Here is a 14,064-nt window from a genome sequence, read left to right on the forward strand (position 1 = left end):
CCTAAAGATCCCATTTTTATGACAAACTCTCCTTGGGCTGACATTTTTGCTCTTGTCACATAATATTTAGTGTGGATAATATGTGAGTAAAGACTCAGGGCTCGTTTCTCCCCTCACCTGGGTCATGCTCGTATTTTCTGACTATTTTGCCATTGACATGCCAGTGTCAGCTTTACAGGTCACATACAGAGGCTGCTCTACAAATATTTGTTCGCTTTGTTCAGGTCCAAAAAAAGTGGACGGATGGTCATCCTAGATCAGGGGTCGGGAACCTATGGGTCACGAGCCACAAGTGGCTCTTTGTTAAAAATCAAGTGGCTCGCCGGGTGTCTCACCATTCACCAACACGTGATCGTTTAAAACTTTCTAGACATCATTTTCCTGCAGAAAGTGTGGGTGCGATTGCATAGCTTGAAGTCAATGACACTGTTTTGATTTCCTTTCTCCCGAATTTGTCATACAGCTTACTCCTGGTGAACAAGTTTTGAAATGAACACCCCCCAAATGCAGATTTTTCATGCGGAGTATTTTGCTGATGTACCAGCCACTGTGGAAGGCGGCCTGTAAGACTTCTCAGAGTGATATATTACAAGAGATTAGACACAAAGACGTGCATTTGATGAAACATGATTATATTTTGAAGAACAGACGAAAGAAAAGCCGCCAATGCGCGTCTGATTTGATATGTGTGCAGTGAGCTCCGCTGTTCACGAGTGCAATGAAAGCGCTTCTCCAAGACAGGCACATGCATAGAGTTCTGGGCCTCATTTCCCAATAGCTATTGACCTTAGCTGTTAAGAGCATTTTCTACGAGCGATTTTATGAACGTTCATTATTTTTTATGTGCACTCAGGGTGTGAAACTAGCACCCGCAAAATACGACGAGGCTCAATCCAGTTCAGGAGCTCCTCTCCAAATGTATTTCATGCGCGAGTAATTTTGCTCATCTACCCGCAACAGGTGGGTGACATGTAAGACGTCTCGGAGTGACACGTGACAAGAAATGCTGTTAGTCAGAAAGACGCGCTTGAAGAAACACACTTTATTATATTTTTAAGAACAGACAAAAGAAAAGCTGTCAGTGCTGGTGTCTGATCCGCTGTTTGTTCAGAGGCGTGCAACGGGACCCTATCTTGTGGAGCAAGCGCATGTATTATCACTCCTTTTTCTCTGTTTCATTCGACTGAAAACTGTTTGGAAGAATAATGTAATCTATGAGAATGATGCAAATGATCTTGATCATCTCGTGAGTTTCGCTTTATTTCCAGGGAGCAGTTAGCTCTTGCACATTGTGAACGCAACTCTGCAGGTTCGGTAATATATATCTTTCTATTAAAGAAACAAAGACGAAAGTGATTAAATCATAAAGTAATACAAGACACGTTCACCTTGAACCTCAGATTGAGTTTTATTTTATTTTCTTTAGGCAGCATTAACTGTATTACCAAAACGCAATACAAACACATTTGATAAGAACCCACATTTGCCAGCATTTTGTGGGAACACAAGGGAATTTTTTTAGGCTTATTTATTATGATGATTATTATAATTATCTTTACATTTATAATTGTCTTTAGTTCTTAATTTGCACCTGTTACCGCATACTGATACTTGCGTGATGGCAAATGGGGTCGTTGGATGTTTGGATTTGGGGAGTTGGTTATATATAAGATTTTAATTGCTTTTTTAATTTCGTTTAAAGTGCAATTTGAATTTAGAAATGTCTTTTAAATTTTTCGTGTTTCAACAAATGAATGTAATTTTTAAAGCAAAATCAGTAAAGCAAAAATATTCACCGACCTTGGGGGTTGACCATATATTCGCGATATTTTAAATGCGATTATTATTAAAATATTTTTTACATATCACTCAGCCCAAAAGCGAAGTTAAATTTTTCATGAACATATTTAGAACAGAAACAAAATCCCTCAAAGGCAATAATAACTTTTTGAATTATTTTATTTAAAATAGTAAAGGTAAATATTCTGTTGTGTGATCTATTAAGAACAAAGTGTCTGAAACATTCTTTGTTACATAAAAGAATAGAATGGTGTTCTTTTATCATTTTCAGATTTACCTGCTCCTGTACATCTTGTAGAAGTAAACAAACTGTGGTTGCTGGCTTTACATAACCATCAGACAATCTCTACTTATCCAAGTGAGCTGTAATAAGCTCTCAGTAGATGACGGTAATTCACTATTTTTGTTTGTGATCTGCCATTACAAAAGAAGAAGAGGACACTGCTTGATTCTGATCAGTATACAGAAATATGCTACCAGATCGTCGGACGTTTTGCCATAAAAGTTAGGCTTCTAGCAATAAGGAAGGCTATTTATAGTTATAATCTGACCGACATGATGTAGCGTTTGGTCACGCTACACCGCTACTTGCTGGAAAAAGTAGTTCGCTACTGGAAAAGCTACTTTGTTTTAAAAGCAGCTGAGCTACTGTCAAGCTACTGAAAAATGTAGTTAAGTTAATAGCATCGCTACATGTAGTTAGCTACTCCCCAACACTGCCATTCAAGGCTTTAAAAACATAAAGTACGATTTTAAAATCAATTCTGTATTGGACTGGCAACCAGTGTAAAGAGAATAAGACAGGGGTAATGTGTTCATATTTCTGAGTACAAGTCAAAAGTGTAGCAGCTGCATTTTGAACAGTTTGTAAATGATTAATGTACGACTGGTTTATCCTTACATAAAATGAATTGCAGTAGTCGAGTCAAGATGAAACAAAAGCATGTATCACTCTATCAAACTCTACAAATGATTAAAAAAAACTAAAATTTTAGCTAGGAGCCTTAATTGAAAAAAGCTAGATTTGACTATTGCATTTTTCTGTTTGTCAAATTTCAGTGCAGAATCGAATATGACACCCAAAATTTTCACAGAGGGTTTAACATAACATAACATAACATAACATAACATTTATTAACATAAATCATAATTTTTGCTGCCTGAGATGCCTGGAGGCCCAAACACAATCACCTCTGTTTTGCTTTCATTTAGATTTAAGAAATATAAGGACATCCATTACTTAATATCCGACAGGCAAGCGGATAAGGACTTCAAGCCATTTTTGTCATTATGCTTTAAGGGCAGATATATTTGAGTGTCATCTGCATAACAGTGAAATGACACCCCATGTCTGTTAAAAACAGATCCCAAGGGAAGCATGTATAGTGAGAACAAAACAGGGGCCATAATGGAGCCTTGAGGAACCCAACAGGTCAGAGTAGATTTGGAAGATGAAAAAGCATTAATACAATCTGAAAAGGTTCTATCATCCAAATAGGATTTAAACCAGTTGAGAGCATTACCTTTAATGCCCACACATTGTTCAAGGTGTGAAATAAGAATACTGTGGTCTACAGTATCAAAAGCAGCACTTAAGTCTAAAAGCAGAAGTATCACGGAGTCCCCAGAATCGACAGATAACAAAATATCATTTAGAACTTTTAAAAGAGGAGACTCAGTACTGTGATGTTTCCTAAACCCAGACTGGAGTGTTTCAAAGGTACTATTTAACTCTTAAAAACTTTGCAGTTGAACAAGAACAACCTTATCTAAATTGTTAGAAATAAAAGGTAAATTGGAAATTGGTCTCAAATTAGATAAGACAGTCGAGTCAAGATTTGACTTTTTCAGCAGTGGTTTAACAGTTGCATGTTTAAGGTATTTTGAGACAATCCCTGTATGAAGACACTTATTTATTATTGCTAAAATACTCGGCCCAACAACATTAAAAACCTGAATAAGAAAATGTGTAGGGATAATATCATACAGAGACATAGTAGGTTTTAACTGCTTAATTATATCTTGACACACGTTTAAAGAAATTGACTCAAATTCTTTAAAAAATGATTTACAGCGAGGGGCCTGGGTAGCACAGCAAGTAAAGATTTTGACTATTACACCTGGAGTCGCAAGTTCGAATCCAGGGCATGCTGAGTGACTCCAGTTAGGCTTCCTAAGCAACCAACTGGCCCGGTTGCTAGGGTGGGCAGAGTCACGTTGGGTTCACCTCCTCATGGTGGCTGTGGTTCTCACTCTTGGTGGGGTGCGTGGTGAGTTGTGCATGGATGCCGTGGAGAATAGCGTGGAGGCTCCACACGCGCTACGTCTCTGCAGTAACGTGCTCAACAAGCCACGTGAAAAGATGCACAGATTGACGGTCTCAGACACGGAGGCAACTGAGATTCGTCCTCCCCCACCTGGATTGAAGCAAGTCACTATGCCACCACAAGGACTCAGAGCGCACTGGGTATTGGGTATTCCAAAATGATTTACAGCAAGGAGGATCAGATGGATCATAATCTGAAGGTACAATAAGCTGTTTTTATCTGTGAAAAACTTTAGAAAACTTTCACACACTGTAGCTGATGCATCCAAGTGAACAGTAACAGGAGGATTAATCACAGAATTTATAGTGGCAAAAAAGAGTCCTAGGTCTATGACAATTTTTTGCTATAATATCCAAGAAATACTTAGACTTTGCAGATTTTACTGTTTCTGATATCTGTTCAATGAGTCACTCAATATTTCAAAGGACACTTGTTACTTGTCTTTTTTCCTCTTTTGTTCAGCTTTTTGACAGGCTTAGTGCCTGTGTGGTGTTATTTAACCAAGGATCAGACTTAGGTTTTTGTTGTTTTTCTCTCAATGTAGCTATAGTGTCAAGGATGTCAGTACAGATAGAATTAAACATCACAAGATTCCAAGAATCACCACGAGACTAAGCGGCCACAACCAAACCAACTCTCAAGATAGTTCATACCAGGATGAGATGGAGGTAGGTGTGCCAGGCATAATTTTAGCTTAATTTTATGATAATCAATATTTGCCACAAATGCTGTCGATTGAGCTTAACTTATATTGATCCTGGAACATTCCTTTAAAGTAATTATTTTTGTTTTACCTTGAGCAAAGCACTAAAGCTGTGTTAATATAACTATGTAATTAACTTTATTATATTACCTCTGAGTCACTTAGAATGAAGGCATATGCCAAATGCTATCAAATAAAATTAATTAATATGTTCCACTGAAGTCGATTGCCAGGAAGTTCAATAATGTGATGTAGCTGAATGAGCACAGGTTATTAACATTGTATGAATTGCTAAAAAAAAACTATGTGGAACCATTCAAGACAAGCACATATGGGACCAGAGGAGCTTGATTCAATGTGCCATATGTCTTCGGTAATAGCTAACTCAGAGGGATGCAGTCCCCCACCTACTTTTCTCTTTTTCACTTTCTCTGTCTCTCTGGATCCACAAATCTCAGCCCAAACAGAATTAATGTGCAAGTCATCAGTCACAGAGGAAGCAGAGCTGTGTGATAAGAACACCCCCAATATTACCTCAGAGATCACCGCAGCGTCTGTTAGAAGTGTCATATTCATTATTGCTTAGCAATGAGCGTGTGACTTTTATATACAGTCAGGGTTGGGAGGGTTACTTTTAAAATGTATTCCACTACAGATTACATGCTGTAAAATGTAATTTATAACATATTTTGTTAGATTAGTGTAACATTGCTGCTGGCACTGGCATTGACAAAGACGATGACAAAGAAGTAAAGTGCAAATTTATTCCATGAATGAAACATAAACATAAACTTGACTTAAGATTGACCTAACATAAACTTGACTTGACAACCAAAGTTACATTCAACAATACCTGACAATGGACAATGGAAAACATGAGGGTTAAATACATGAACATGGGAGAACACATGACAAGTATAACCAATAAACACAAAGAACTCTAAACAAGATAACAAGACAATCAACCAATGAAAACAAGACACATGAACATGGAGGGAAACATGAAATCACATGACAAGGGAACCACATGACATGAAACAGGAACTAGAATTTCAAAATAAAAGACATGAAAAACATGAACCAACAAAATACATAAGACAATTAGTCAAGGTCAGTAACGTATTCTAAATACTTTGGATTACTTCTTCAGCACTGGTAGATTTTTTCACTTGTTTTGCTAATATAAACTCTGCCAATACAGGAAGACAAAATACACATGTTAAAAATACATTCTCTGAAAAACCTAAATATCTTATGCAGTGTTGTTTCTAAAACAAGATAAATCAAATTGATCTTGTTTTAAGGATTTTTAAATATTTTTACAATACAGAAATTATTATCAAGAATAAGATTTTTGCCCTAATATCAAAGGTCTTAATAGAAAAAAAGAAATTGTGTTCCAACGTGAATTTTCTTGATAAAAAAATATGATCGTGCCTGGTAACGTGCATGTAAAATGGCTAGAAATAGCATTTTAGCTTAGTGTAAAGCTGACAATTTACACAAGGTTTATTTATATTTCTTCTGCTCCAAACTTACTTCAAACTTACTTCTCTGTCTGCTGGTATGAATGTAACACATCATAAGAAAATGTTTCACCACTGTTCAAATGCACTTTGGATCGCATCATTTATATGTATAAATGTTTTCCATCCATGAAAGGAATAAATATTTGTGGCAGCGGATGTGTGGTCAAGCATCTCTCCGGAGAGAGAGAAAGCGGTAAGGGCGCTTACACCTGAGTTAAATTATGTCTAACACTTGTCTCTAATTTTAGTGAGCACGGGGAGAGCAGCATAAATAGAGCCACACCGCAGCTAGGCGAGAGAGAGCCTTGGCACCAGAGACCCGAGTGTGAAGCGAAGAGTTTATTATTGTAATGTTGAGAGTTTATTTTGTGAAGTGGTTTGTGTATTTTTAGACTAACTTAGTGAACAACATAAAAGCCTGAGAGTGTATATCTGCTGCAGAGAGGAAAACAAAAACCCTTACCTGAACCAGGAAAGCTGCTTCTCGCCTCCTCCTTCCACTGAGAAGTGTTACACTGGTGCCGAAACCCAGGATTGAAGTTTGCTTGAAGATGGATGGAAGTCGCCCCGCAGAGTCCTCCCAGTTGGCGGAGATCCTCCAAGCCCTTGCTGGCCTACATCAGAGCCACCAGCAAACACTGCTTGAGCTCCGACAAGATCAAGATCGCCGGTTTGTCGAGCTCCTACGTGCTCAAGCCGAGGACCGGCAGGCGATCCGGAGCCTCCTCAGCCAGGAGGCATCCCCAGCCACGACCCCGGACACTCACACGCCATTACCCTCGCCCACGTTTCAGAAAATGGGGGCGGCGGATGACCCCGAGGCCTTCGTAGATTTGTTTGAGCGAACCGCCGAGATCTGGGGCTGGCCGATCGGCCAATGGGCGGCCCGACTTATCCCGCTGTTGTCCAGGGAAGCCCAGCTCGCGGCTCAACAATTGCCAGCGACGAGTCTCCTGGCCTACGGGATTTAAAGAAAGCCATCCTGCAACGGGTTAGTCGGACTCCAGAGGAAAGTCGTCAACTCTTCCGGAGCTTGAAGTTGGAGAGCTCCGACCGCCCGTTTGCCTTCGCCCAGCAGCTCCGTGACGCCTGCCGAAGATGGTTGCTAGTGGGGGACCACGACATCGATGGGATTATCGACCAGGTGGTACTAGAACAGTTAATACATCGTCTGCCAAAAGGGACGGCGGAGTGGGTCCAGTGCCACCGCCCGGCGTCGCTGGAGGAAGCCATCCGGCTTGCGGAGGACCACATGGCGGCGATCCCGAGGGCGGAAGAGCCCTCCTACACTCTCTCTCCTCCCTCTGTCTCATCCCCCTCACCCTCTCCTCTTGTTCTGCTCTCTCTCCAGGTCCCATTCCTGCCCCACGCAGATGAGGAGGACTTCAGCCCCTGAGACCAGTGGGAGGCGACACCTTTCCCTATCCCCCGCCACTTTCCCTATGCCCCGCCACTCTCCCCCTCGGGGGGGGGGGGGGCACCTGCCGACGCGAGTGCAGGCGTAGCACCTGGGCCAGCCTGCTGGAGGTGCGGAGACTCGGGCCACTTCCGGGATCAGTGCCCTCTGATGGAGCTGGGGACGGTGGTGCGGGTCTCTGACCTCCCACAGGCTGCCCCCGACCGGGCCGGAGCGTACCAGATACCAGTAAGTGTCAAGGGGGGTACTCACCAAGCGTTGGTTGATACCGGGAGTATTCAAACCACTATCCACCAACGCTTGGTTCAACCCGAGGCATTGGACACCACTAAAATGGTGAGGGTGAAATGTGTGCATGGGGATATTCACAAGTACCCGGTGGAGACCCTGACAATTAAATTCTGGGGGAAAAAGTATAGAGTGGAGGCCGCGGTTAGTTCCCGCCTCAACCATCCACTGATTTTGGGGACTGATTGGCCTGATTTTAGAGTTTTATTAAAGGGAATTTGCGTGGATGGGTCCTGTATGAAGTTAGGGAGATGTGTAATGTGCGATGCTCTGGCAGGGGAGGTGGAGCTGGGGCCGTCCTCGACAGCTCCACGTCATAATGACGAGAGAGGGGGAGAGGCTGCAGCCCCTCCCCTTCTCAGGGAATTCCATTAGGGGGATTTCCCTTTGGAGCAGTCACGAGACGAAACCCTCAAACACACCTTCGACCAAGTGAGAGTCATCGATGGTCAACGACTCCAGCCGGACATCGCCCTTTCATACCCCTATTTTGAGATTATAAATGAGCGGTTGTATAGAGTGACACAGGACACTCAAACTAAAGAGGATACAACCCAACTTTTGATTCCAAGGAGCCGTCGGGAAATGGTATTCCAGGTGGCTCATTATAATCCCATGGTGGGTCACTTAGGAGAAAGGAAAACACTGAACCGTCTAATAGCCCATTTCTATTGGCCGGGCATTGGCGGCGATGTTCGCAGGTGGTGTGCGGCATGCCGCGAATGTCAACTGGTTAACCCACCGGCCACCCCAAAAGCGCCATTGCGCCCTCTCCCATTGATCGAGGTCCCCTTTGAAAGAATTGGAATGGACCTCGTCGGGCCATTAGAACAGTCAGCACGCGGACATCGCTTTGTATTGGTCCTGGTGGACTATGCAACGCGATATCTGGAAGCAGTGCCTCTTTGAAACATCTCAGCACGCAGTGTTGCAGAGGAACTCTTCAAAATAATCTCCCGGGTGGGGATTCCGAAAGAAATCCTCACCGATCAGGGCACAACATTTATGTCACGGACACTACGCGAACTGTACGAGTTGTTAAATATTAAATCGATTCGCACCAGTGTATACCATCCTCAAACGGATGGCCTGGTGGAACGATTTAATAAAACCCTCAAAAACATGATTCGTAAGTTCGTGCACGACGATGCTAGAAATTGGGATAAATGGCTCGACCCCCTGTTATTTGCAGTACGAGAGGCCCCGCAAGCCTCCACTGGCTTCTCCCCATTCGAGCTGCTGTATGGGCGACGCCCACGCGGCGTGCTTGATGTATTGCGAGAGGCCTGGGAGGAGGGACCTTCAAACAGCAAAAATGAAATTCAATATGTTCTTGATCTTAGAGCAAAACTCCACACTTTGGGACAGCTAACACAGGAGAATTTGCTCCAAGCTCAAGAACGACAGCGCCGACTGTATGACAGGGGAACTCAGCTAAGGGAATTTGCACCGGGAGATAAAGTGCTTGTATTGCTTCCCACATCGAGCTCTAAATTACTCGCCAAGTGGCAAGGACCCTTTGAGGTCACACGACGAGTGGGAGATCTCGATTATGAGGTTAAACGAACCGATAGAGGGGGCGCATGTCAAATATACCACCTCAATCTCCTGAAATTGTGGAGAGAGGCAGTTCCCGTGACGTTGGCTACGGTAGTTCCCAAGAAGGCGAAGCTCAGACTGGAGGTGAGTTCAAAACATAAACAGTTCACCCCGGTCACTTGCAGAGACCACCTCTCACCGAGTCGACTCGCGGAGGTTGCTAGGTTGCAACAGGAGTTTGCGGATGTGTTCTCCCCTCTACCGGGACATACAAACCTCATCCACCACCACATCGAGACCGAGCCGGGGGTCGTGGTACGTAGCCGCCCCTATCAATTACCCGAACACAAGAAGAAAATCGTTTGGGAAGAATTGGATGCAATGCTCGATATGGGGGTAATAGAAGAATCCCACAGCGATTGGTCCAGCCCTGTTGTTCTAGTGCCTAAGAGCGACGGGTCTGTGCGGTTCTGTGTGGATTATAGGAAAGTCAACGCGGTGTCTAAATTTGATGCATATCCAATTTCTCGCATTGATGTGTTGCTCGATTGGTTGGGCACTGCTCGATTTTATTCGACATTGGATTTGACGTAGGGTTATTGGCAGATCCCAATAAGATTTCCCGTGAGAAAACCGCCTTCTCCACACCGTTTGGATTACACCAGTTTGTGACACTTCCGTTCGGTTTGTTTGGAGCCCCGGCTACGTTTCAGCGTCTCATGGACCGAATCCTCAGACCGCATTCAGCTTACACCGTTGCCTATTTAGAAGACATCATCATTTATAGCAATGATTGGCAGCGGCACTTGCAACATCTGAGGGCGGTTCTGAGATCGCTGCGCTGAGCGGGACTCACAGCGAACCCATAGAAGTGCGCAATTGGGCAGGTGGAGGTACGGTATCTGGGGTTCCACTTGGGCCACGGGCAGGTGCGTCCCCAAATTGACAAGACAGCGGCGATTGCGACCTGCCCGAGACCCAAGACCAAAAAGGGGGTGAGACAGTTCCTGGGGCTGGCTGGCTATTATAGAAGGTTCGTACCTAATTATTTGGACATCACCAGCCCGCTGACTGATCTCACTAAAAAGGGAGCTCCAGACCCGGTCCAGTGGACGGAGCAGTGTCAGCGGGCGTTCATGGAATTTAAAGCCGCACTTTGCGGGGGGCCGCTTTTACATTCACCTGACTTCTCTCTCCCTTTTGTTTTACAGACAGATGCTTCAGACAGAGGGCTGGGGGCCGTACTCTCGCAGGTGGTGGAGGGGGAGGAGCGCCCGGTGCTGTACATTAGCCGTAACATCTCGTTGAGGGAAACTAAGTACAGCACCGTGGAAAAGGAGTGTCTCGCCATCAAGTGGGCGGTCCTCAATCTCCGATACTACCTGTTGGGGCAGGCCTTCACCCTCTGTTCCAATCACGCCCCACTCCAGTGGCTCCACCGCATGAAAGATACCAATGCCCGGATCACCCGTTGGTACCTGGCTCTTCAGCCGTTTAAGTTTAAGGTGGTCCACAGACCGGGGGCGCAGATAGCTGTCGCTGACTTCCTTTCCAGGAATGGGGGGGGAGTGGTAGGCAGGCCGGATGCCGCCCCGGCCTGAGTCGGGCGGTGGGGATATGTGGCAGCGGGGGCGTGGTCAAGCATCTCTCCGGAGAGAGAGAAAGCGGTAAGGGCGCTTACACCTGAGTTAAATTATGTCTAACACCTGTCTCTAATTTTAGTGAGCACGGGGAAAGCGGCATAAATAGAGCCACACCGCAGCTAGACGAGAGGGAGCCTGGGCACCAGAGACCCGAGTGTGAAGCGAAGAGTTTATTATTGTAATGTTGAGAGTTTATTTTGTGAAGTGGTTTGTGTATTTTTAGACTAACTTAGTGAACAACATAAAAGCCCTGAGAGTGTATATCTGCTGCAGAGAGGAAAATAAAAACCCTTACCTGAACCAGGAAAGCTGCTTCTCGCCTCCTCCTTCCACTGAGAAGTGTTACAATATTAAATTAAACAAATGACAATAAAATTCAAAGTAATCTCTTCAGTAATCAAAATACTTTTTGAATGTAACTGTATTCTAATTACCAATGATTTAGTGGAATACAGTTACTTATATTTTGTATTTTAAATATGTAATCCCATTACATGTATTCCGTTACTCCCCAAACCTGTATACAGTGCAGTGACAACTGTGTGAATGTATGTGTATTTGTGGAATGTTACACAACAATCTCTTTATAAGATGTAATTTGGTTGGATATCCTTTCATAATTCTGTGTAGCTCCATGATATCAGACTTAAACTTGAGACAATGTCAATATCAATGTTTCTCAACTGGTTTTGCTTCAGGATTTTAGGTTGGAAACAACTGACGACCAAACAGTACCAAAATTGTTTAGTGTACAAAAATAACTATAAAGTTCTAGTAACCAACAATTATTTATTTAGCCAATAATACATTGTACAAAACCATGTTTATTCTTGTTTAAAATGAACTCGTACTAGCATTTCTTTCATGGTTTTTGAGAATGATGGCATGTCATGCAACCTGTCTATCTTGGCATCTGCCTAAGTTGGCTAGCTTGAAGCTTCTACCAAGTGACAAATTAAATTGTGCCAAAATACCATTTTGTTTGATTGGACACACATAGTTTGACGTCAGCAACGAAAGATATGGAAAGTGTTTTCTCATTCCTTTTAAAAGTTGCTATGCCTTTTCATTTTTCTGTCCTCCTAACTATGCAAAATTCTATGGTTTGTTGCATTATATATTTGCATTTAGCATTGTTTTCCCTGCTGTCTTTAACCAGATCAGAAAATCCCTGTGACCCATTTTTGAGTTGCAACACACCAGTTCTGAAACACTGGTCAGTATATCAATTGAAGTTAAAGGATTTGTGTTGTGAGTCACAGGGCATGTGCGAGCCAGCGGTCACAAACACAAATGGACACACATGCTAGTGGAGCTGGCATCCTGCACTTATTGGCTGTTGAATGGTGGGGCAGGCAGTTTGGGTGATGGCCATGCCTTTCACTCCTGCTCCCTCTGTGCCCCTCAGGCAGCCCCTGCTGGGATTTGGGCCTTGGGCATCGAACAGACTGCAACTTCAATCTGTTTAGTTGCAGCACTGAAACGTGCAGCCCAGAGCTGCAGTGAAAAATAACCTCGGCCAGGGCAAAGATAGCAACAACAGACAATGATACAGCATTAAAATGAGGGGAAACCTGGTTTAGAAAGCCGGTTCCAAACAGATAGAGGCCATTTCACCACCAACAGGGGGGAGAACAGGGAGAGGAAAAGTTATACAGCATTCAAGGCAGCAGAGATAGAAAAGCTCCCCACTGTTTGGTAAATGTCAGCGAACCCCTTTGTGTGCATTGATTATCCGCCCCTTCAGAAATTCTTACCACAACGTTTCCAGTGTAATGATGGATATTGAAATAATTACTCATTGCTTGGCAACGATTAATAAAATCAGCTAAATAGGTCTAATTCATTAATAAAGGCACAGAAAGGGTTTAATCTGGATTATTCTGAATGAGGGGGATGTATGCCTGTAGTTACTAATTAGCATAATACACACCCAGACCGTATCCATATAAAGGCTGTCCACACAACTTCTGTACACCCATTCATTGCTCTTTGCAAATGTATCCATTTGCTTTGTTATGACACAGCAAGATCATTGAGTAAAGCCAAATGTGCCATTCCCAAAAACAGTTAAAAAAACTCAGTAATACAATACACAAAACACACACACACACAAAAACTGTGTTACTCTTAATATATATAAACAATATAAAACATTTTAGCTTAACACGTTTCGTGTCTGTGATTTCTGCGTACACATCAAGCGTATAGCGTCAGTTCAGGCAGGTCACGTGAGCTGATGCTCAGCTGATCTTGACGTCTGCCAGTACAATTCAGACGCTTATCAGAGTGGTTCTATTTAAGTCTTCCATTTATTCATTGCTTTGCTCCCTTTCCATTGCATGGATGCAAGCTGCACTTAACACCCTCCTCCATCCCTAGCTCCACCACTTGTGTGGCAGCTTTGCTTTTTAGTTTTCTCTACATCTGTCTTGTGTTCGTTGCTCTAAGACTATAATTGTTTGCCAGTTTGGAATTCTTATTTTGAATGTATTATTGCAACTTTTTCTTCATTTATCAACTTTATACAGAGTATCTGTGTTCTTTAATTCTGTCCATTTAATCTATTAAGTATGTTTTTAATAAAAAAAAAATAAATAAAAAAAAATGGAACAATGTTGTAATTCTGCTGGATCTGTTCTGTTACCCCAGGGGGTTTTATTCGCTGCACTCCTTGCTCTGTCCATGCATGGTTGCTTGGATGGGTGTAGAGTTTGCCCTGAACAGAACCATACAGCCAACACCAACAGATTGCTTTAATTGTCTATAAGTGAATAAAGTATTCATTCAAGCATTCAAGTCAAGTATTTATTTGACG

At 43.0% G+C, this 14,064-nt stretch overlaps 1 protein-coding gene across 3 annotated transcripts in view; it reads left to right on the forward strand.

The window, feature by feature from the left end:
• LOC127417685 (glutamate receptor 1-like) overlaps window positions 1-14,064 on the forward strand; it is a 131,151-nt gene that overhangs the window by 32,355 nt on the left and 84,732 nt on the right. The gene's annotated exons all lie outside the window — the stretch shown is intronic.

The sequence above is a fragment of the Myxocyprinus asiaticus genome, chromosome 27 (genome assembly GCF_019703515.2).
Source record: "Myxocyprinus asiaticus isolate MX2 ecotype Aquarium Trade chromosome 27, UBuf_Myxa_2, whole genome shotgun sequence".
Classification (NCBI taxonomy): Eukaryota; Metazoa; Chordata; class Actinopteri; order Cypriniformes; family Catostomidae; genus Myxocyprinus; species Myxocyprinus asiaticus.